This window comes from Megalobrama amblycephala, linkage group LG17, assembly GCF_018812025.1.
Source record: "Megalobrama amblycephala isolate DHTTF-2021 linkage group LG17, ASM1881202v1, whole genome shotgun sequence".
NCBI classification, from domain to species: Eukaryota; Metazoa; Chordata; class Actinopteri; order Cypriniformes; family Xenocyprididae; genus Megalobrama; species Megalobrama amblycephala.
In genome coordinates this window covers 10,265,085-10,291,706 of record NC_063060.1, presented here as the reverse complement: position 1 = coordinate 10,291,706, position 26,622 = coordinate 10,265,085, and positions in this window count along the sequence as shown.

The following is a 26,622-nucleotide window of genomic DNA, read 5'->3' as shown; positions in this document are numbered from 1 at the left end:
ATAGATATTATAAGTTACTTTCGAATTTAAAATTGACTTTTAACAGATTTGAAGCTGTAATGCCACATGAAAATGAATTCTCATGGTTAACTGTATAAATGTATTCTTAATCCATGGTCTGGGTCTCGTGTGCTTTCTTTTCCACGCGCAGCCGCATAGTACCTAAACACTCCTGAGGTAAATAAAGTATGTTTGTCATGCCTATTCATACAATAAAATATGCAAATGTAACACTCATCGCCATAATCACTCATACTTTCGTTCGTATTTATGAATACTCAAAACACAAACTTAAATTCCTCCATCGGAGAGCCGTTTAAAAACTCTTTCAACAGCTCTGCTCCATCGTAGTTCTGATTGGTGACGCGGGGCGCAATGAAAGTTGGGTCATTTTACCTCTCTGCTTCCTGTGAAGTGATGTATCGATGTTCCCTTATTCCCTATGCCGTTCGCAGTGCCCTTCGAACTGAACATGTTCGCTCCCTTCAGATTGGAATCTCACTTAAGATGGTGAAATAATCTGTGAAGTCCACTTCGCAGTCCACTTACGGTCGAATGGAACGCACCTTTGGTATCACTACACAACACCCTTAGCAACCACTCTTAGCAACGTAAACTGTATGTTCTCAATTGATATTGTTCATTGAAGCTTACTGTATTATGTAGAAGAGTATTGTGAGAAAGAGATCGATTGAGCGAGTTTATTGCATTGAGATTTAGCATTTTCCTTCAGGTCAGTCCTATGTTCATAATAAAAAAATCTGTTTAAATGTCCGATGTATTATCTTGTCCTTATAACAGTTAAGGGGTTTTCCTGTGACTGACAGCGCTAGTCAAAGCATTTGTCAGTTGCGTCTTGTTCTGTGTTCACAACAGTTCAGTCTTTTCAATATAAAAGTCTTCGCTACTGACTGACACACTCATAAAGACAGTCTTTGCCGCCATCTAATGGCATAATAATGTAACTTCTGTTGCTGTTCACGGTCAGGGACTATTTATTTTTCCGGCGGAAGGAAGGCATTAGTGAAAGTTTACTTCATGAAAGTTGCATTGATACATATTTTTCCCGTTTTTCGTGTTTTTTTGAAGCTTTGATTGTGTTTATAGTGTGCAATATAATGTGTTCATGTTTCGTGTGTAAAAAAACACATTTTTTTTCACATAATTTGAGCTTAGCGAACCTTGCCCGGAAAGGTCACGCCTCTTACCATAACGTGGAGATGCACGCGCTCAGTGTTATTGTAAACATGTCTTTAAATTTACCCTATCAATTTGAGCCAGAATCAGACCCGCTGATTGGACTGCGGGATGAAAATAACAGCGTTTCGACGACATGGTGACAATCACACTCTACAAACGCAACTCTTGTGTATTCCTGTGGGCGGAGGTTAGTCAAAAAACTGTTTTAGTGACGTCATTAAAGAAGGAAGTAGAGGGATGTAGTCCAAACTGGCCGTTTGATGTAGGCGACTTCTGTTAAATAAAATATCTCGCTTGGCATTGAACTTTGAGCTTTAAAATTTTACAGATTTTATTTATACTCTAACAACAACATTACACACTAACTAAAGTTTGAAACATGGGATCACGAAGAACGGGACCTTTAATATTTGTATTGTGTGTTAACCGTTTTATAAAAGCAATAAGGTACTCGAGGCTAGTGTTGTATACAGCACAGCCTCTCGTACAGTTTTTTAACATATTTTTAATTGGCTTTTCATAGTCTAAGCTTGGGAAAAGCAATAAATCTATACATAATATGCATTTGAAAACTATCAAAAATAAACGAAGGCATGGTGAAAACTTTCCGAAGCAGTTTTAATATAACAAAAAAGAAAGAAAATCAAATAAAAACCAACCCCTGGAACAAGTGGATGTAGTTGAAGAATAAGCGGACATTTTAATCATACTGCAGTGTTTACGGAGCATGTAAACACTGTTGTTCAGAATCAGTTTATGCCATGGCTCCAAACAATTAACTTAATTTAATGTTAGTTTTTAGTTTTCTATACTCACCTACTTTGTTTGCTCTCTGTGTCATCACAAATATCTTGTTCTTTCCGGTGTTTGTTGTTTTAGCAAGGTCAGAGTAATTGCATAAAAGCGTCTGCTTTCATTGTTAATTTGCCTTTATTTGAGAGAGCTTGGGATTTGTTTTTGTGTTTGTGTATCCGCGCGTGGGCAATGTGTTGACGTATCCTGAGGCTGGATCTCTGCATGTGGCACATTTTGGGCATTATGTGCACTCAGCCTCCACGGGGCTCAGGTGTACTCTCACTAACCAATTAAAAACCTGCAGAGAGGAAACCAATCGGGCTTCTTTTATTGTGCTTCTATCCTTCAGTGCCAAAGTGCCCCGTCCCTCTTTGTCTGCCCACACACCCTCCCGCTGCCCTCACGGGCATATGCTCCTTACACGCTCCTGGGCACCACCAGGTACAGGTGCAGACGGGGCCAGAAATGGCACTGGATCCTGGAACCAACAGAAGAGCCCTGGAGGGTTTCATAACAGCCTGGGTCCTCATGCTCTGACACACACGCATTGACTAAAAATGACCAGCCCCTGCAGTGTGGAGAGGAACAGGGAGTTAGATCACATCCAAAAGAAGAGGAGAGAGAAAGGAAGGTGAAACCGAGACTCACAATTAACCCAAATAATATATTTATGTTCTGGAACATTTTAAACATTCTGTTTTGGTTTTCCTAATGCAAGTAGAATACTTTAGCATATATTCCTGAAGAAATGTTTTTTTTCTTGTATTAACTTCTTCAAGGAACATTCATTTTTAATGTTACATTGAGGGAGTTGCTTTGTATTTAAAATACATGTTAGTTATACTGTCCACATTATTAAAAATACTTTATCTATAACGTAAAAAAGATTATTGTGGGAACTCTAGACAAAAGTTCTGTTTACAAAGATGTTCTTTTAATGCAGCACTGTAGAACATTGTGAAACTTGCTCTCAGCTTGAAAGCACTTTAATACAATGTTGTTATAATGTTTCTCCACGTTTATTAAGAAAACATACTAACATCATGAGGATGTTCCATCAGCATTGTGTTAAAGTGTTTAAAGGGATAGTTCACCCAAAACTTAAAAAATTCTGTCATTACTCTCATGTCATTCCAAACCCGTTAGACTTTCGTTCATCTTTGGAACACAAATGAAGATCTTTTTGATGAAATCTGAGAAGTTTCTGTCCCTTCATTGACAGCTATGCAACTACCACTTTGGCACTTCAAAAAGTTCAGAAAGAGATCGTAAATCTAATCCATATGAATTGAGTGGTTTAGTCCAAATTTTCTGAAGAGACTCGATCGCTTTATATGATGAACAGATTGAATTTAGGCTTTTATTCACATATAAACATTCATCAACGCACATCAATTGCGGTAAACGGAAGCTCAAGCATGTTTTCTTGATGTGCGAGAACCAATGAGGTTCATTCTCGTGTGTTACGCATCACGTTTGAGCTTCCGCAAGAGATTTGTTCTCGTGTGTCAAGCAGGTTCGGTTGAGCTTCTGTTTATGTTAGCTGATCAATGTTTCTATGTGAATAAAATTCAATCTGTTCCTCATATAAAGAGGTCGAGTCTCTTCAGAAAATTTTCAATTCATTGGATTCGTTTTACGAACTCTTTATGAACTTTTTGAAGTGTGTCAGTTATGTAGCTGTCTATGGAGGGACAGAAATCAAAAAGAACTTAATTTGTGTTCTAAAGATGAACAAAAGTCTTACGGGTTTGGAACAACATGAAGGTGAGTAATTAATGACAGAATTTTCATTTTTGGGTGAACTATTCCTTTAAGTCAGCATAAAGCAGCTTTCACAATCCTTTTATGTGATACACAAACATTGTTGGAAAAAAATTATATCCTATTGTTACTTTAGCATTTTTTTCTGTACGATTCTAGTATTTATTGATATTTTAAATTAGATTTTGTTTAAATATCTTCATATTTTTAGTTTTTTTTATGTGATTTTTCATTTTTAAATTTCTATTTAGCTTTATTTTTATTTCAGTTTCATATATATATTCTATTTTTTGTTTAAGATTTTAATCCAATTTTTATGGATTATTTCAGCTTTATTCCAATTATTTAAAACTATTTCAATATATATTTTTTATTATTTATTTATTTATTTATTTAGCAATAACAACACTGACTTTATTCTTCAGGGATTAATTAGATTGTGAGAAGTGTGAAACCAGAATAAATGCAGACCTTAATGCAAGTTTGGAAATCTGCCCTACTGAAGATTAAGTGAATTAACTTGAAAAGGAAAGCCATTACAGACAACATTTGTTCCTATCTTTTACTCAACTGTACAGAAAGCCAAAGTTCTTGGAGTGTTAGGTGAGGAAAAAACAAGAGCAGCATACATATTTTATGTGATACTCCTCTTCTTCTTTCCTTAACTTCGCTCCATCACTCACTTGACAGGTGGTTTACTAACAAGCCGTGCCCCCGCTTGAACCCGTTACTGATTCACAGCAGACAACAGACTGTGCCCAGTCCACCTGATCTGCCCGCTGGCATCGGGCCTGTGACCCGCTCCGGTATCTCACTGTACACGGACACACTGTGGAGGAGAGTGTTTACCACACACTGTAGTCATCAATCAAAACACTCTTCACTTCAGGTACAGAACCATTAGAAATGACTGCCAGTTATAAACACACGTACTATAGATCTTTTCCACTGCTGCTATGATGAGCTAGATTTATTCTTCTAAACAGTTCTGTAAGTCATTAATTCTCCTAATTATAGATTGCAAGTTCCAATCTGATTGGCTGGCTTTATAAAAATATATGGATTTTTATCAAAGTCAAAGTTTCAGGATTTTGCCTGGAGTGCGGAGCATTTCTTTGGATTTTCAAGACCGCTCCATCAAAAGCATTAAATGCATGTTGATGACCAAAACTGGCAAGAATCTAAGCATGTATTACAAAAGTGACAGTTAATGGGAATGAACTACGCTTCTGTTCAAATGTTTGCGGTTGGTAAGATTTTACGGTGAGGGTTTTGAAAGAAGACCTTTGTGTTCAACAACAGGCTGCATTTATTTGATCAAAAAAATAGTAAAAACAGTAACAGTGAAATATTATTACAATTTAAAATGACTGTTTTCTATTTTAATGTTCTTTTAAATGTAATTTATTCCTGTGGGAATATATATATCAGCGTTTATTTAAAATAGAAATCATTTGTAACATTATAAATTATTTACTGTAGCTTTTGATCAATTTAATGAAATGAATGCACTTTAAAAGTATTAATTTCTATTAAAAATCTCACTGACCCTAAACTTGTGAATGGCAGTGTATATAGATTTAGAATTCCTGTAGCTCAAATAGAGAATGGTGCCAGCAATATTACAGTTTGTCTCCCAGATGCCTATTCAGAATGTTAAAGTAAAATCCTATCATGTTAAAGGTCAATTCTCATTATGTGAGGCAAGCGGTCAGGTATATTATAAGGCTCTTCCTCATAGATCCTGTTGTTGAGCTCTAACACATTTGCATTGTTTTCTCTAGCTCCCATAATCCACCTGTGTGTGGTCATGATGATTGGAGATCAATGTGAGTAAACACATGATGTGGAAAAGATTGAGCTGTGAGAGGGAAGCCGCGACAGTAGCCAAAGCCTTAACGATGTTGCAGTTGCAGGCATAAAAGACTGTCTTAATGACAGAGAAGTCACTATTCGATATGAGCCGGGGAGCGGAAAGCCTGCTGATGGGTGAGAGAAGAGCAGAGGGAAGGGGAGGGGAGAGTAGAAAAAGAGTGAAAGGAAGAGGGGCAGAGAGGGAACATTGAGGTCTAAAGTCCAAATGCCAAATGCATGCATTCACACCCATGAAATATTAACCACCGGTTTTGGATATTGAGCATCAAGCCAACAGGGGCTGAAACCTCTTGTGGCAACGTGCTGCGACTCAAACAGTCGGTCTATGGACTCTCTGCACTCTTGCATAGGTTCATTCTTCAATAAATAACAAGAATCATAAATTGTATAAGAATTGAAGATGGTCTGGAATAGTTTTGCCCCAAAAACCCTGACCGTGCTTTTGACAACTCTATTAACTGGTGAGATTTGTGGTTTATATTGTTGATTTCTACCTTCTTGACAAGTGTGGTTGTACTGATACCATTTTTTGGCCGAGTAGAAACAAGCATCACTGTGAAGACTGTGAAGCATGTTCCTTTTTCTTTTTTTTTTTTTTTGTAATTAAAGCAAAATAGATTCTAGAAAAATTGATTCTAGGAACGTTCTATGTACTTTTTTATATGTACATGCACAACAGTGAGTGAACATATATGGTAACAGCAAATCCGCATATTAGAATGATTTCTGAAGGATCATGTGACACCAAAGACTAGTGTAACGCTCAGGTTCAAGGAAGATGAAGATGAAGATAACACAATGTTTATCTGAATAATCCAAATAGACAGGCAACATGTGTAACAGCGTGCAGACACAAACAATACAAAACTGAGGACAAGCAGGAATTTAAATACACAGATGAACTCAAATGACAAACAGCTGTGATGATAGGTTGGTCATCATGGTGACTGATGAGTGGTGGCAAATGAACAAAGAAGACACATGACAAATGAAAACAAACTGAAAGACCATGAAAACAGAAACTAGACTGAGGTGTCTGGTGGAGCCGAAGGTGGGAGGAGCCAAGATGGAGCCGATAGGTAGACAGGTCGAGATGGAGCGAAGGGACCCAAGGCTGAAGGATTCTCCTGGATAGTCACTGCTGGTGGTTGCACAACCTGTGGCTAAATGCAATTGCAGGGATTCCCAGAGAGGGCGCAGCGATGGGATTGGAGGACTGGCTGAGCTCTGTGGTGGTGGCGATAAAACAAGACTTGAGAGGATAACTGTAATCATGACACAGTCCACACATGTTAGAGCAAAAAAATAACTCCCAGTTCTCAAAGTTCTCTTTAGATAATACAGATTATTTAGATACCAGGTGGGATAGGGTGGAAGTTGACAAGTCCCCATCGATGTCCATCAGCCAGTCCTCCGACTCAGTTCCCCCGGCTGCTGGTGTCTCAGGCTCACACCCATGGTCAGATCCATGCTGGGGCACTGTTTCCAGGGCGATAGCAAGCTCTGTCCCTTATCTTCGGGCTTTGGCTCACTTGTCGCGGTGGGTCGTGCCGCTCGGTATGCGGGGGACTCACAGTAAATTCCTGCTCACATTTATTCTACAACTACAATAAAAAAATACCATTTGTAGCAAGGAGAAGAAGAAGGAGGCAGGAACCGGCGAATATCAAACGTAAACTTTAATCACAAGATAAACTATTAACAAAATGAAACTAAAGCGGCAGCCCTGCACGGACGACTGCCGCTTAAACTAAAACAAAACAACAACAAATATTCCAGGCCTGGTACTCTCTCATCCTTCACTGTCGTCACTCCTCCTTTTATCCTTCCGGAGCTCCTCCGTGAGACTCGAGACCGGTGTGGCGCTCCGTTCCCATAGTCTCACAGAAGTAAAGATGGGCAGAGCTGTGAAAGAGTGCATAAAAAGATTGTGGAATTCTTGGAATATATAAAAAGATTGTGGAATACTTGTGGAAAACAATGTTCCTCAATGTCAAATTGCAAAGGCTTTGCAAATCTCACCATCAACAGTGCATAAAGTCATCAAAAGACTCTTTGGAGAAATCTCTGTGTGTAAGGGACAAGGCTGAAGATCTTGGATGCCCATGTCTTCGGGACCTCAGACGACACTGCATCACTCATCGGCATGATTGTGTCAATGACATTACAGGAATACTTCCAGAAACCACTGTAGGTAAACACAATCCACCGTGCCATCTGCAGATGCCAACTAAAGCTCTATCATGCAAAAAGGAAGCCATATGTGAACATGGTCCAAAAGCGCTGTCGTGTCCTGTGGGCCAAGGCTCATTTAAAATAGACTGTTTCAAAGTGAAAAAGTGTTCTATGGTCAGTCCAAATTTGACATTCTTGTTGGAAATCACGGACGCCGTGTCCTCCTTCCAGCATGTTATCAGTGTTCATTTTAAAATCCTATAGAGAAAAATACGTCAAAGACGTCCACAAACTCTTTAGCAGCTGGAAACCTATATCAGGCAAGAATGGGACCAAATTTCAACACCAAAACTCCAGAAACTCATATCCTTGATGCCCAGACATATTCACACTGTTTTGAAAAGAAGAGGAGATGCTACACCATGGTAAACATTACCCCATTACCCCATTTTTGAGACCTGTAGCAGGCATCAAATTTGAAATGAGCTCATTTTGTGCATAAAATTGTAAAATTTTCTAAGTTTAAACATTTATGTTATCTATGTTCTATTGTGAATAAAATATTGGCTTGTGTGATTTGAAAGTCTTTTAGTTTTCATTTTATTCAAATTTAAAAAACGTCCCAACATTTCTGGAATTCGGGTTGTAAATTTAAAGGTGCCCTAGAACTTTTTTTTAAAAGATGTAATATAAGTCTAAGGTCTCCCCTGAATGTGTCTGTGAAGTTTCAGCTCAAAATGCCCCATAGATTTTTTTTTAATTCATTTTTTTAACTGGCTGTTTTGAGGCATCATTATAAATGAGCCGATTCAGGGTGTGTGGCCCTTTAATTCTCGAACATAAAAGAAGTTCAAACAGCTAATATAACCCTCAAAATGAATCTTTACAAAGTGTTCGTCATGCAGCATGTCTAATCGCATAAGTACAGTGTTTATTTTGATGTTTACATTGATTCTGAATGAGTTTGAGGCTATGCTCCGTGGCTAAAGGCTATTGCTACACTGTTGGAGAGATTTATGAAGAATGAAGTTGTGTTTATGAATTATACAGACTGCAAGTGTTTAAAAATGAAAATAGTGACGGCTCTTGTCTCCGTGAATACAGTAAGAAATAATGGTAACTTTAACCACATTTAACAATACATTAGCAACATGCTAACGAAACATTTAGAAAGACAATTTACAAATATCACTAAAAATATCATGTTATCATGAACCATGTCAGTTATTATTGCTCCATCTGCCATTTTTTGCTATTGTCCTTGCTTGCTTACCTAGTCTGTTGATTCGGCTGTGCACAGATCCAGACGTTCTGCCCTTGTCTAATTCCTTTCATAATGTTGGGAACATGGGCTGGCATATGCAAATATTGGGGGCGTACACCCCGACTGTTATGTAACAGTCGATGTTATGTTGAGATTCGCCTGTTTTCCAGAGGTCTTTTAAACAAATGAGATTTATATAAGAAGGAGGAAACAATGGAGTTTGAGACTCACTGTATGTCTTTTCCATGTACTGAACTCTTGTTATTTAACTATGCCGAGGTAAAATCTAGGGCACCTTTAAAAGTAATGCACATTTGTTTCCTGTATTAGACAGGTCAATTATTGCTTATGCATTTACAAAATTGTCAGTTTTCTATGCAGCCTATGTTTCACATGTTGTATTGTCTGGGTTCTGAAGCAAAACCAGTTGAGATCCATCAATTTAGGTCAGTGGTTCAGAAGATATAAAAGGTTTGTAAATCCCTGTTCTGAATCAGATTTTTCTGCACCCATTTTTTACTCTTTTCTTTATTGTTAAGGAACACAGTATTTCCAGTCAGACTTTAGATGTGTAAATCTTTAGCACATGCTGTCAGTCACAGCTAAGCAATGATAAAGCACTTTTCCACTTCACAGACTGCAGTTCCTCACATGGAGCAACATGCTAATGTTTTACCATCTCAGGCTGCACGTGACCCACCAAATCACTGAACTGGGTAGATTCTTCTTTCTTTCTTTCTCTCTCTGACTTTCTCAGAATGATCGATGGTCATCTCCTTGTGAAAAGAAAGGGAAAAGCCACTGCATCAAGCTCTTTCACTCTCCATCAATGACACCTTTTCATTAGCTGACAGCAGTTGGAACACAGACATCTTTTTCCTGTCGGTTTGATGCTCTCTGCTCCACTAATCGCTTCTGAAAGGGGACACAAAGAAGGAAAATTGGGGTTTTACCTTAACAGATGTATGAATTGCTCAGACTCTTACCCTGACACTCCTTTTCTCTTTCTCCTCCTCTCTGCTGTCTTTCTTTCAGCATGTGGCATTCAATTTATTTAAATTATAGAGTCCCTGTGCCGAACACTCTTCATCTGTTTGTTTGTGTCCATCTGTCTGTCTGTGCATTTTCCGTCCTGTCACACACAATCTTTCCAGGTGTGTGTGCACGTTGTAGAACTCTCTGAAAGGCTCCTTGTTTGCTAAAATAAATAAATGATGAACAGGATGGAGGTGGAAAGCATAACGAATGCTGTCAGCAGAAAAAAAAAAATCCAATTTGAGGCGACGTGTATAGAGTCTGGTGGCTGAAAGTGGTGAATGTCTCTTTCTTTCTTTTTTTTTGTATCTATTTTTTATTTGACTGTGAAGTATAACCAATGCATTACAAAACACATTACCAGAGCTTTATTCTCTTCTCTCAACCTCAGCATGTCTGGTATTAATTCTGCTGCCAGCTCGCTTACACATTTGGAACAAATAATATAAACAGAGGGTGGATGGGTGCTATTAGAAATTAAAAAAGCCAAAAGGATGAAAAATAGAACTTTATGGCAAATGTAACTTATTCTGCAAATTATGAAATATAGATATTATATAATAATATAATTTATGTAATAAGTTCTCTATAATTAAAGGTTTGGGCAAGTTCTGAATTGAAGACTTGTTTCCCTTTCATTTCATGAATTGAACTGACCACACCAAACTGGATGTTGAATTGGAATTTCATTTGGAGTGTCAAGAAACGGAATTTACAGAAAAAAATCTTCAAAAATCTTAGCTTGTCTACTTCATTTTTAATTTATTATAATTCTACTGCTTTAAATTTAAATTTGTAAGTCAATTCTGCATCCTGTTTGACAATCAAATTGCTTCCTTCAAACATTGGAAGAACAAACTCATGATATGATATGGCCTCATGGTGTCATCCTCTAGATCATGACCCTTTGATGAGTTTGAATGTGTGTGCTGTTGTCATAGTGACGACTGTCCATCTCCAAGGTCCTTTAGGAGAGAACAAGAAACAGTTGGGTTTCCATGTTTTATGGGGACTTTCCATGGGCATAATGATGTTTATACTGTACAAACTGCATATTCTATCCCCTGACCCTAAACCTACCCATAAAAAAAAAAAAAAAAAAATCTTCTGCATTTTACATTCTTTACGAAAATCATCACTTAGTATGATTTACAAGCTGTTTTTCTTCATAGGGACTAACAAATGTCCCCACAAGGTCAGTGATTTTGGATATTGCCATATTTGTGTTGACATTTTGTCAGGGTTTATCAGCACCACACACACACACAGACATGTTGGGTTTAACATAAAAAAAGAGAAAAAAGTATGATTTAAAGGGGTGGTTTCCTCATGGGGACCAAAAAATGTCACCACAAGATTCAAAAATTTGGCTATTACTATCCTTGTGGGGACATTTTTTTCCAACCCGGTCTCAGAGGAAAGAAGTACCTGTGGGAACGTTTTTGCGAGTCGCCAAAATATGTACCAATGCGTACATATCACTGCAGTTTCTAACAGAAATGAACACTAGAGGCAGTAAAACGGCAAGTGCTTTTGATCGTTTTCACACACAGTTGCGATTACGGGGTCATATTATGGATTAATTAAGACTCGTTTTCTCGTTGTCTCCTTGCACAATATTATGTTATGACTTCAAAACACTTTTTTACCAAAGTGCATAATTTATAAACAAATATATTTTGGACTTTGCATCGCTTAACCAGCTCCATATGTTTCGCTTTTCTGATATAACAAGCTTGCTTAAGATGAGGAAGCCCTGAGTACGAACCCCGTGAAAGGCGAGTCACGTAAAAGAGCTCAAAGAGAAATCTAAACAAGCTAAAACGGTGCGATTCGTAATTCGGTGATTCGTATAAAAACCAATGTCATAAAAACGTACCATATTCATTTCACATCGAAACTGCAGTGATATGTACATATTGTATTTTCCCACAGGTACGTTTGTACGTATTTTCCCACAGGTACGTTTTTCTAATGAGACTGGGTTGTTTTTTTCTGTACTCCTTTTCCACCAAGGCAGTTTGAGTGTTGATCCAGAGCCAGAGCCTACACGGTAAAAAAAAAATTTTGTCATGATTTGTTATCACAACAATTTTTCTTCAGTCAAATCAACTTAGATAATTAATGCGGTTCAGATAACATCATATTTTGAGTTTCTGTCATTGTATTAACTTAATTTTTAATTTCACTGAACTCAAAATGTTAAGGCAACCAGGTAACTTACTTTAAGTTAAACCAACAATTATTTTTATTATTTTTTAAATTTCAAATTAGTTCTTTGTCTTTTGACACCCAAAGCACCAGCTCTGAACCAGGAAAAGTGGTTCATTAGTAGCACCAAAACAACCAAGAAGATGAACATAAGCTTGTGACTGCCATTTTTGAAATAGCAGCTAACTGAGCTAATAGCAGCTCGATTGTAATCTCCATGTATACAAATTACGGTGAGCTGCACAAAGACATTGGATTCGCCGTGTTTGGATGGCGATGTATGTTCACAAAGCCATGAGCATCAATAGTAATGCAACGTTCACCACCGTTGATGGTGTGTTTGTGTTTGGCGCTGCCGCGCTAGCATTGCTGAGAAAGATTAGACGTATACAGTGACGTAAGACCTGGGTTTGTGGTGGATCTCCACCCTCTCTACCCACAGCAATGAAAAAGACAAGTAAACAGTCAGTAATAAAATAAGATCAATACAAACGATAGTACAAATAAATACAACAGAATAAAGAGACAAATTAAATAAGTTTTTCAGGTGGGTCTAACAGTAGTATTCAGGAAATAAACTACAGAAATTAAAATAATCAAATGTAAAATAACACTGGATAGTCTTCATTATAAAAAATAAAATTTAGTTTAATGCTTACAATTAAAGTTACAAAAGATATTCATTCAAGAGCAGCAGGTGATTTTCTCATTGTCTTTTGTTCTTTGATTAACATGACAGAAAGCAGCAGGTTTATTAGGCTGCTGTCACTTTAAGAGCTTATGCACGGATTCAATATACTATTACACAACATGTGTTTTCTCTCAACTATTTACATTCCAAAACTTATTGCATTTACCTGAATACTCGGCAAGAAGGGCATTTTGACACAATTTTGAAAGTATTTGAACATTTAAATGCAATAAGCAACAAAAAAGAAGTCAGTTTGGTACTCGCAAGCTGTTTGAGAGGCAGCTTTATTTGAGCGTGATCAGTGATGTGCGATATATCGATATTTTTAACAACACTACTATGACCTCAAAACTCTTTTACATGTACATGTAAAAGTACATGATTTGTAAACTAATGCATTTTGACATTTGCATTACTTGTCTAGCTCCATATGTATGGCTTTTCTGGTGTATGTACTGTAGTAAACTTGCTTTTGAAAGTGTTATGAAATAGGCAAGAAGCAGTGTAATATCATTTTGTAGAAATGTTGCCACAGGCAAATGTTGCAGAAAAAACATGCAATGAGTTCTAGACCCCTTCATCAATAATGTTGGGGAAACATCACCAGGTTTGTTTTTTGCTGTCTGACTTGTACTTGCTTTGCTGAATCAAGTAAAATCATCAAACCACTGAAGTATTAATTATGACTAATGATCTGTTTGCATGTATCACTGCAGTCACTGTGAGATTTGGTTCTAATTTTTCCAGGTGTTTAACACAGAAAATCATAAATGTCATTGACGTTTTTTACTGGCATATCTAGTGATATTTCTTTCAGTATGCCACAGCACTTCTGTGAATTTTTACCTGCTCTGTTGAATGTTACCTGAGGAGAATCAGTGATGAACCTCTGATCCATCAGCTCCTTTGAAGGGTCTTTTATAGATGGCGACTGTATGTTGGATCCGTTTAGTGTGATGGATTTGCTGGAAACTCTGCAGCGCTGCATCCAACTACTGCTGTTCTGCAGAACTACAAACTGCTGTGCCGGCCATGTTGCCGTGGTGATGGCAGGGGTTAAGTTGCGCTGTAATGAGAGGCCGGAAACACCGGGCAAGATGGAGAAAGTGATAAGCAAAAGAGTCCCTGCTGAAACCACCAGGTTAGAACATGAATCATGAATTTCCATGCTGGTCCCAACCTCATTTATGTGGTAGACCAACACAGCCAGGGTTTTCCCCAGCAATACTCTGTGAAGATAATAAACCAGCATGGTCTTTCTGATGAAGATGGTTGTCTAAAACCTGACGCAAACCAGGTAACAGCTTAAGCTTGCCTGCTTAAAATGGCCAATATTCTGCGAACATTGTACAGAATGTTTTTTACTGGTTATATGAACATTCTTAATGTTAAAAATGGTAGTTTTGAAATATCAGAGAACTATCAGAAATAATGTATTCATAATTTAATGGAACATTAGGAAAATGTAATTTTACAGTACATAGTCACTAAAGGCCTAAGGTGTTTTAGTGCATGTAAAAAATGGAATATACTGTATGACTTTTGAACCAATTTACAGTCTGGACAAATCAACGCAAGTTGTCGAAAGCAAGAGTTTGAGCTTGACAGATTTCACAGGAAATCACGTGTATGATGGGTACAGACTCTGATTTTTAGATTCAGACATTAATTCCATCCAATCAGAGGATCATTTGAGCTGACTTTAGAACACATTGTTTTCATTTTGCATGCAATATGAATTATTTCCTAGCAATAAGGCATGCATTTCTACCTAAGTTTGTTGTGTTTGGAATGACTTGAAAGTAGAGGTTGACTTATACAGTACATCCGAAAAGTATTCGTAGTGCTTCACTTTCACATTTTGTTATGTTACAGCCTTATTCCAAAATTGATTATATTAATTAATTTCCTCAATTCTACAAACAATACCCCATAATGACAACATGAAATCTTTGCAAATTTATTAAAAAAAAAAAAAAAAAAAAAAAAAAAAAATCATGTACACAAGTATTCACAGCCTTTGATCAATACTTTGTTGAAGCACCTTTGGCACCAATTATAGCCTCAAGTCTTTTTGAGTATGATGCTACAAGCTTGGCACACCTATGTTTGGGCAGTTTCTCCAATTCTTCTTTGCAGGACCTCTCAAGCATTGGTGCACATTCAGGTGCTGGTCATATAATTAGAATATCATCAAAAAGTTGATTTATTTCACTAATTCCATTCAAAAAGTGAAACGTTTATATTATATTCATTCATTACACACAGACTGATATATTTCAAATGTTTATTTCTTTTAATTTTGATGATTATAACTGACAACTAAGGAAAATCCTAAATTCAGTAACTCGTGCCACACTCTAATCAGCTAATTAACTCAAAACACCTGCAAAGGCCTTAAAGTGGTCTCTCAGTCTAGTTCTGTAGGCTACACAATCATGGGGAAGACTGCTGACTTGACAGTTGTCCAAAAGACGACCACTGACACCTTGCACAAGGAGGGCAAGACACAAAAGGTCATTGCAAAAGAGGCTGGCTGTTCACAGAGCTCTGTGTCAAAGCACATTAATAGAGAGGCGAAGGGAAGGAAAAGATGTGGTAGAATATAGTGTACAAGCAATAGGGATAACCGCACCCTGGAGAGGATTGTGAAACAAAACCCATTCAAAAATGTGGGGGAGATTCACAAAGAGTGGACTGCAGCTGGAGTCAGTGCTTCAAGAACCACTACGCACAGACGTATGCAAGACATGGGTTTCAGCTGTCGCATTCCTTGTGTCAAGCCACTCTTGAACAACAGACAGCGTCAGAAGCGTCTCGCCTGGGCTAAAGACAAAAAGATCCAAAGTTATGTTCTCTGATGAAAGTAAATTTTGCATTTCCTTTGGAAATCAGGATCCCAGAGTCTGGAGGAAGAGAGGAGAGGCACACAATCCACATTGCTTGAGGTCCAGTGTAAAGTTTCCATAGTCAGTGATGGTTTGGGATGCCATGTCATCTGCTGGTGATGGTCCACTGTGTTTTCTGAGGTCCAAGGTCAACGCAGCTGTATACCAGGAAGTTTTAGAGCATTTCATGCTCCCTGTTGCTTACCAACTTTATGGAGATGCAGATTTCATTTTCCAACGTGACTTGGCACCTGCACACAGTGCCAAAGCTACCAGTACCTGGTTTAAGGACCATGGTATCCCTGTTCTTAATTGGCCAGCAAACTCGCCTGACCGTATTGTGAAGAGGAAGATGCGATAAGCCAGACCCAACAATGCAGAAGATCTGAAGGCCACTATCAGAGCAACCTGGGCTCTCATAACACCTGAGCAGTGCCACAGACTGATCGACTCCATGCCACGCCGCATTGCTGCAGTAATTCAGGCAAAAGGAGCCCCAACTAAGTATTGAGTGCTGTACATGCTCATACTTTTCATGTTCATACTTTTCAGTTGGCCAAGATTTCTAAAAATCCTTTCTTTGTATTGGTCTTAAGTAATATTCTAATTTTATGAGATAATGAATTTGGGATTTTCCTTAGTTGTCAGTTATAATCATCAAAATTAAAAGAAATAAACATTTGAAATATATCAGTCTATGTGTAATGAATGAATATAATATACAAGTTTCACTTTTTGAATGGAATTAGTGAAATAAATCAACTTTTTGATGATATTCTAATTATATGACCAGCACCTGCACATTTTCAGATCTCTTCAGAGATGTTCAATCGGGTTCAAGTCTGGGCTCTGGCTGGGCCACTCAAGGACATTCACAGAGTTGTCTCATAGTCACTCCTTTTATTTTGGCTGTGTGCTCAGGGTCGTTGTCCTGTTGGAAGATGAACCTTCACCCCAGTCTGAGGTCCAGAGCACTCTGGAGCAGGTTTTCATCAAAGATGTCTCTGTACATTGCTGCATTCATCTTTCGCTCGATTGACAAGTCTCCCAGTTCCTGCTGCTGAAAAAAAAGAGTCCAGGTGGTTCCATACTTCAATCTCCAGTGCTGCAGAAATGTTTCTGTACCCTTCCCCAGATCTGTGCCTCAATACAATCCTGTCTCCAAGGTCTACTGACAATTCCTTGGATGTCATGGCTTGGTTTGTACTCTGACATGCACTGATAACCATGGCACCTTATATAGACAGGTGTGTGCCTTTCCAAATCATGTCCAATCAACTGAATTTACCACAGGTGGACTCCAATCAAGTTATAGAAACATCTCAAGGATGATCAGTGGAAACAGGATGCACCTGAGCTCCGTTTTGAGTGTCATGGCAAAGGCTGTGAAATTCACAGTGTGAATACATACATGTGATTTTTAAATGTTTTATTTTTAATAAATTTGCAAAGATTTCAAACAAACTTCTTTCACGTTGTTATTATGAAGTATTGTTTGTAGAATTTTGAGGAAAATAATGAATTTAATCGGTTTTGGAATAAGGCTGTAACATAACAAAATGTGGAAAAAGTGAAGCGCTGTATATCACCAAGGCCAATATATTGGAAATAAAGTCTTTATTTTGGCAGTCAGGGGCTCCCATCCTCAGTTTTCATTAGTTTACTGTCTTTATTTAACAGTTCAGTCTAATAAATTTGCCAAAAGTTAAAGTCATATTATGCTTTTTCAAATATTACCTTTCATGCAGTGTGTAATATTGCTGTTTATGAATGCAAAAGGTCTACAAATTTTAAAGATCTAAGTGCATGACAAATAAAGATTAGTTTCTGAACAATGTCTACTTTGACCGGCCTAGTTGTAGCTGAGGACTGGAAGAGTTTGGATCATGTTGGCGACATATCGAGAAGACGCTGTTTTCTGCACAAAAGTAAATCCACTTTGATCCACTTTCCAAAGGAGGACTCTGGCTCGAATTTATACAGTATAACTGACTCAGTTGCTACTGTTTGTATCACTGTATACAGATTTCAAAACACTAGGCATCATACAGTTGCCAACTTTGTAACTGGTTAAGGGAAAAAAAAACTAGTGCTGAGGAAGATCCGGAGCTGAAATTCAGATATGGTTGTGGCTGTTTCGTTTCTGACATGTGCTGTAAGCGGTAAACCAATCAAAACAGACTGGGCCATCTGACCAATCAGAGCAGAGTAGTCTTCAAACAAACTTTTTTTCAGATTCTTTGAGAAATTAGGTGATGTGCAATGTATATTATATGAAAATAAAGTGTTTTTTTGACATTGGATGCATTTAAACTTATTGTAGGAGACCTCTAAAACAAAATTGGGAAAAATAGCATAATAGGGGCACTTGGTATGCATGTGTTATTGTGTTACTATCATTAAATCCAATAACATGATAATTCATTGGCTTTATATCGGCCACCCTGCTCTCTAAGATATCGGCATTGGCCATCAAAAAAAAACAACAACAACAACAACAACAACAACTGAATGATCACTACTTGAAAGTTAGTAGTATGTGATCTTCAGACATTTAGTGTATGATGCCCAGTTTTTTCCCCTTAACCAGTTACAAAGTCGGCAACTGTATGATTCCTAGTGTTTTGAAATCTGTTCAGTTTTTAAAATTCATGTAGTGCATTCCAGCCTTTAGTTACACCAGACAAATAGCGCTTAGTTGTGTGAATAAGGCACAATTTGTAATTAGTCTAATATAAAATTTATAAATGTAATACTCAATGCAGCACATTTAATGTCAGGATTGTGACTGGAATATCGTGCACAAAAGCTGTTTTGTGAATTTGGCCTTTGCTGGTTCAACATTCATCGCACTTACCTGTGCATTACTCTCCCTCCTTACCTGAATTAGCATTTCATCTCTCTGATCTAATGTGACTTATATAAATTGTCTTATGCAAAGTCGTTGCATTAGAGCAGCGGTGATAGAGTTTACCATGACCTTGCCTTTTAATCCAATATGTTCTTTCCAAACAGTCTCCCCCAGTACCACTGCATTTCTCTCTCTGTGTCTCTTTCTTTCTCTCCCCGCCAGCTAAAATCCTTTCATCTTGGACTTGTCTCATTTTGCCTTTTCGCACTCTGGCTGACTGCAGTGTTAAATTTTTGTATTGCAAATGAGACTGTCACGCTTCGCAGATATGCAGGCAATTAGCAGCCAACACAGACTCTGTCTTTAAGGCTTTTCATGAAGTATTTGAAAGACAATGGGAACAGTTGAATCACAGGACAGAGATGAAACTCTCCCTTCTGCTCTTTCCGAGAGGACGCTTTGAAGTATTCGGATCTAATATTCCTCTCTGAAGATAGTTATTAAGGACACTTGTGCCATTCTCATCTTCATAGAACTAGGGAATGTATCTGCTAATATAATGCCTGACTCAAAATGGAAACACTGCAGCCTTTCATTTTAACTGGGACAATAAGAAAGCAGAATACAATAATGCACAGAAATGATAATAAAACTGTTAATGCAGTTTAATATTTACTCTTTATTGAACAGTTTGTTTAGGTCTTTTAATGCAGGCAAGCGGCGTTCCAGAACCAGATCCCATTTTGAGTGTTCCGTAATCACTCCATTCCGTAATGAAATAAATATGTTTATAAAAAGGAATGTACAAATTGATTGATATTGTAAATCATAGGTACTATAATTCCTAGTAATTCCTAATAATTTATTAAAAGAAATAACAAGAGACCAGCAAGTGACTCATTTATGTGTCTCAGTGGTTAATATGCAATAACTCCTACACACAACCTTTCTGTATGATTAAATGTATTTTTCTCCTTATGTGTTCATTTCATGCTGGGGTTCATTAGTGACCCACACAGCTGAATACTCATTGACTACGTTTACATGGACAGCAGTAATCCGATATTAACACGATTAAGACAATATTCTGATTAAGAAAGGACCATGTAAACAGCAATGTTTTATTACCTTAATCCGACTAAAGTCATACTCGAAGTAAACACAAATCGAATTAAGACAGGTGGAATATTCCTATTTTAGTCGCATTATTGGAGTGCATTGTAGACATGTACACACCTTAATCACACTATTAACGTCATGTGGCAGTTTTCGCCGCACTTTGCTACAGGACACATACCGTTTTGACGGCAAACGAGAGCAAGCTTCAAGCAAGAAGCCACAAATCAAATTCCTCTCACCTCATCTCTCATCCAGAACCTCTGAGTTTGTCGTGGTGGCATGAATGAAAGTTGCCGAATTAAAGTACAGGAGGCCTGTTGCTGGAGAATTTGTATCCACCGTTGTATTTACAGAGCCCCTCACATGAGAGGGAAAATAAATAGTAGCCTAGGCTAAATCGTGCGAACAGTTTACTAATTTGTTCCCTCAATTTATAAATCATGCGCATATCATTTATAAATCGAGGGAATTTAATTAGTAAATCGTGCGCACAATTTATTTATTTTTTCTTGCATGTCATGTGCAGGGCTCCGTATCTATTTGCACATATATTGCATGTCAAATAATTAACTGCACTTGAAGCTTTTGTAAGATTCAAAATGAAACACCCAAAACTGTATATGGCACAAACTGTGTGGTGATACGTGAAATTCTGTAGAGAACGTCGGACGGCGTGCCGTGGGGACGTAATGACGTTTGCCCTTAATCGATCTATAACATGTAAAACAGGAACATGAAAGGAATATTTTAAAGGCAACTCATGTAAACACCTTAATCATAATATTGTCTTAATCAGAATAAGGTCAGTAATTAGATTACTGCTGTCCATGTAAACGTAGTCACTGTAAAGTGTGTGTAATAACTGCTGCTGTGAGCATTTTTTGTTGTCCAACCTGTTTCACCAAGGTCCACTCATTTAAAAAAAAAATTCTGTGTCATCTGTGTCAACATCAGTTTGTGTAGCCACAACTGACACAAACTGATGTTGACACAGATGACACAGATTTTTTTTTTTTTAAATGAGTGGACCTTGGTGAAATAGGTTGGACAACAAAAAATCCATTTATACATGTAAATAAAATAACCAATGAACAGAGAACAACGAACAAAGGTAAATAATCATAGCATGTGTAAGGGTGGGCAAAACTTAGCCTTCCGCAGGTCAGGCAAATAGGTCCTTTAACTTAACCTGCTCTTAATTCCATCATTATAAGACACAGATGATTGGTTCCTGCTGTATCAGTAGCCAATGAGCTAACATGCTCAGTCTTCAAATACATGAGTAGCATTTGCCTTAGCAGTGCAGCGTGCTTTCAGAAACCCTCCACCTGTATAAATCTACTACGGGTAATTCATGTACGCTATATTGTACAGCAGCAGCATGTCTTACTTGCTCACAGCAGCATTTCATGTATGTATTAGCAGTAGCAAGTCCTCTACTTGCTCTGCAGCAGTAGCAGCAATAAAAGCAGCTGCAGTGTAGCTGTTACGAAGGGGACTCACAGGCAGGGATCCAATTGCAGCGTTTTATTAGAAGTAAGAGTGGTCGTACAGGCAGGGTCAATCAGGAGCAAACAGGAACAGCAAGGGACAGGCAGAGTCGTAGTCAGGGTACAGGCAGTAGATAGAGGCAGGCAGATAACACTCACAGGTCGGTATACAAGGCAAAGGTCAGGACAGGCAGTAACGGGTCAATAAACAGGAAACAGGCAGGATTGGTAACAGACAGGCAAACAGGATATAACGCTCGGAATTGTAACAGTGTTAAACAAGACTTCGCCGTGAGGTGGTGTGTGTGAAAGTCCTTTATAGTCCTGGTAATGAGCTGCAGCTGGGTGTGGTGATTAGTGATAGTGATTGGTGGAGTGAGTGCAGGTGATAGGCAGAGAGGATTATGGGTAATGTAGTCCGGGAAGTGAAAGGAACAGACGTGATCGTGACAGTAGCAGATCTATTCCGCCAAGACCAAACATAGCAAAATTACCAGAGTTAAATCAACTCTGCTTGGAGTACATATGGTCCATCTTTAAATAGTGTTAAAGTAACACTTAACCAGAGTTAAGTGTCTAGTTGATGAGATAATTAAGTGATGATTGAGTGTTAGTAATGAACACCTGCTGTTAACAAGCAGGATCACTGAAGAAAAGAGAAACACAAGAACTACAAATTACTTTAGCCACAGTCTTAGATGAAAACAAGTGAAGATAACTACTGAAGACATTATATCTCTCAAGATCTCAGTAAAGGAGGATTATCCTTTCTTCAGTGATTCTTCTTGTTAACAGCAGGTGTTCATCACTAATACTCATTCATCACTTAATTATCTAATCAACTGTAACTCTGCTTCAGTGTTGCTTTAACATTTTTTAGAGAGGGACTATATCTACTCTGAGCAGAGTTGATTTTTGTCATACCCATTACAATGCCAAACACTCCAAGAGTTGTCATGACAGACAAGACTGCTTTGAAACTTTGCAGACGTTTTTCATGCTCAAACCATTACACACTAAAGTAAGTTGTAAAAAAGCATAGTATGTCTTCTTAAAATTATGTAAATGTTAACTAAGTGCATACTGTAGAAATAATTGGCTTACGGACTGGGTTATGTAAAAAAAAAATGGTAACACTTTAGTATAGGGAACATGTATTCACTATTAACTACAACTTTTGCCTCAATTAACTCCTAATTTACAGCTTATTAATAGTTAGTAAGGTAGTTTTTGTAGCTTTTAAATTTAGGCGTTGGGTAGGATTAAGGGAAATAGAATAAGGTCATGCAGAATAAGGCATTAATACGTGCTTTATAAGTACTAATAAACAACCAATATACTAGTAATATGTATGCTAATACGCAACTAGGTAAAAGTGAGAATTGAACCCTACAATAAAGTTTTACCAAAAATTCTTTCTTTTTTTCTTTGCAAAAAATAAACAGCAAATCTGTCTCTCCAGTCCCATCAATCAAATCATAAGCCGTACTGAGTTATGTGTCCTCATTTCTGATTGGCTCCGTCATGCTCCTTCTTAGTTTTCCCTACAGCCGCTGCTCTGAGGATCCAGCTTTGAGCTCTGATAACCACAGCAAGATGAATGAGGCAGAAATGAAGTCAGCGTTAGTCACTCGGTCTCATTTGCAGGCCTCTACATCTTCGTCAGCTACCTGACAGGAGTGGGAGGCTGGAGGTGGGTGCTGGGATGGTCGGTGTACTTTTAAAGTCATAGATACTTCTCCCTCTTGTCATTTATTACTTGTAATTGCTGTCTGGCCTTGTTAAACATGCCTGTATGAATACGTGTATTAATGTGCGCGCGAACTGATTTTCTCTCTCTCTGGTGCTTCTCTTTTGCTATCTTGGCTCCGATACATCAACAGTAATCAGCTCTCGTCACTAACGGGGGAGTGAGTTCGACGGAGATATATTGGGTAGAAAAAACCCTGAACCCTCAGTCAAAATGCAAACCTGCTTGGTAAATTAAACCAGACAGGTAAATGCTCCAAGGGCCCATAAATTACACTGACCTTTTTTTCAGACAGGACAGGTTCTGTTCCAGTTTATTCATTTTCAAATACTGCAAATCTTAATGTAGCTCTTCTTCACACTGTCAGCTGGTTAAGTATTAACTGTAAGTGGAACTAGGCCTCTTTACTGACGGAGTTCTTTTCTTCTATCCATTTAGTTTGGAACGTGGCCCGCTGAACAGGGAGATAAATTCTTTATCACTACGCAAGCTCCAATTTTCCATCAGTGTTATAATATAAAGGTTCTTTTTAGGCAGTGAATTACTGCAGAATAATACAGGCTTGTAAAAAGTCCATGCACATGAGAATGTAACAAACCACAGACAGAAACATAGTAAAAATCTCATTCTTTTTTCCCATAGGGAAAGTGCTTTTAGCAGTAAAGTGTAAACCTTTTAAGGCAGAGATTTAGTGATGTAGTGATATGTGATCCTGTAGACGCTACAATCCATTGTGATTTTTTAAGCGTCATTATATCTAATTGTATAATTTCCTGTAAAGAAATATGCTAGTCTGACTAGATGAGTCTCTCTCTCTACACTCTCAAATTACATATGTATGTATATGAATATTTTGTAATAAACATATGCCTAGTTTAAAAGACAAAGCTTAAGCCTAGTCCCAGACATGCATGAGCTGTCTTTAAGGGGACATATCATGAAAATCTGATTTTTTTTCCATGTTTAAGTGCTATAATCGGTTCCCGGTGCATCTACCAACCCAGAAAACCTGAAAAAAGGACAACCTAGTAACTTTGTTTTGGTAAGCCTTTCTCTGCAAGCATGTGAAAAAACAAGCCGCTCAGATTTTGCTCCCCTTGTGACGTAGGAAGTGGATCTTATTATAATATTAAACTTCACAGACACATTCTGTGGACTACGACAATGCTTGTCACAATGCTTTATGAGATAGGAAAATGTTCCTTAAAAAAAAAAAAAAACATATCATACTCTTCAAAACGTAATAGTTTTTGTTAAAAATAAATACTTTTATTCAGCATACCATTTTTTGTGGGAACAAAAACAAACATAAAAACATACAAAGAATAACAGATTTGGGGGAAATCTCAATTATTTTCAAGAATTGCTTGTATTACATTAACTTTTTGTCATTCATATGGTTCATCTTAATTAAGGGGTCAATTTTTTTTACATTAACCATCTGAAGAAACCAATTCACTAAATTAATAAATGATTCACTGATTTCCTGTTAGATATCTTTTTTTTTTTTTTTTTTTTTTTTGTTAAAAAAAATGTTTAGGTTATTGTGACCACAGTGATTTTGTTGGTAAGGCAGCATTTCTATGGCAACGTTACTCTCGTGAGACTGAATTGTGCAATATTCTTCTTTCTTCTTGTCTGTTTTAAATAATTCATTTCCACATATCATACTTATTCCTCTGATACAAGGTAAGCAATGTAATCTCTGTAATATAAACAAAGTATGTATACATAAATCGCCATCGCCACCGCCACCTTCATACATTGCTTGTTCAATGCCTCCGGGTCGTTCCACTGCAATCTCTAAGCTGCTTTATTGACATTAGGCTGAGGCGATTGTGTCATGTATATATATTGCACCTTAGACGTATGCTACAGTCTACATCTAAGCTGTGGGCAAATAAATAATGCTGACCTAATGTGCGATTTCTCCTGCAGACACATGCTATGTTTGTTAGACCAGCATATGTATACTATAATGAAGGACAACATCAATCAGCAACCACATCAAGAAGATAACAGAGATGTATAGCTTTGTTTATTACGATTTCAGGCAGAAAGAAGAAACCAGGAGACATGGATGGATGACCCGCACTGCTGTAATTTCAGCACAATGGGACTGTTTTTAGTGAGGATGCAAATGAATGCAAACATTTTCAAACATTTTTCCTTTGGCTATAAAGTAAAAAAAGCAATTTAAAACTGTTTTATTTTGATTCATCTAAGTAAATCTTTCTTTTTTTTTTTTAGGTTTGTTCACAGATTTATTGTTGCTTACATTACCTTTCTTCACTGATTTGTTTCTACTTATTGTACATACATGAGGGACATTTTTCCTTACATTTTGATTCATCTCATTGACTCATTTGAATCACCAAAATGAATCATTTAGATTTGTTGTGAACTATTCCTTTACAGTGAAGCCAATAGCATGGAGTCAGGACTGACTCTATAAGAGTAACATTCCTGTAAGATGCTTTTATTTTATCGATGAACAGAAATGAAGTGTCCAGGAAAGTCTAGTGAAGGTCCAGTGAGGTTGAAACTAAATGTGGCGTGGCACTGTGCAGGGTTAGAGAAGGCCAGATCGTGATAGGCCTAGAGGTCGAAGGCCAGGTGGTTATTAGTGGACACATTGTTCACACACAGTGAAAACCGGTTCTCCAGTGTTGTGATTTATGGAAGAGCTGATTCTATTATTGTGGTTTCCTTTCATTACCAGCTCCCATTGCATCCACGGATTGTTGCAAAATGACTTGCAAATTATCATGACCTAAAATTATTATTATTATTTTAATATATATTTATTTGATGATATAAACAGTTGCTTTTGCAAAATAAAAATATTAAAAATAATCTCCGTTAATAGAAATAAAGCTGAAATAAAATATAAAAAATGTAAAACAAGTTGAAGTACTTAAATGACTAAAACTAAGCTAGATATATTTAATAAACTAATAAAATGGTGAAAGCATAATTTAAGTACAAAAACTTAAACTAAAACTGAAAATACATAAATAAAAGTTAATTTAAAAGGGTGGTTCATTACGATTTCACTTTTTTAGTTGAAATGTGTGAGTGTGTAATGTTACTGTTAGAGCACAAACAAGATCTGCAAAGTTAGGACGCTCAAAGTTCAATGCAAAGGGAGATATTTTCTTTTAAAGAATTCTCTGTTTAAGAACTACAACAAATGGCTGGTAGGGACTACAATGAGCTTCTTGCTGGGTTGGTGACATCACTAACCCTAAGATTTACATAAACCATGCCCCTGAGAACACGCAACAAAGGGGGTGAGGCCATGTTATTGCAATACATGCAGTATATAACAAATGCAAAAGCATGTCACAAAAGCAAGATGCCAACATAAGTTATAACTAAACTATACCTGTTCTATCTTCATGCAGCATATTTATAGATTATCATGGCAGAATATGCTAATCAATGACTTTAAGATACATAAATCAAGCAACTAACAATTCAGAAATGTCCTGTTGCATTCTACATGTTGCCA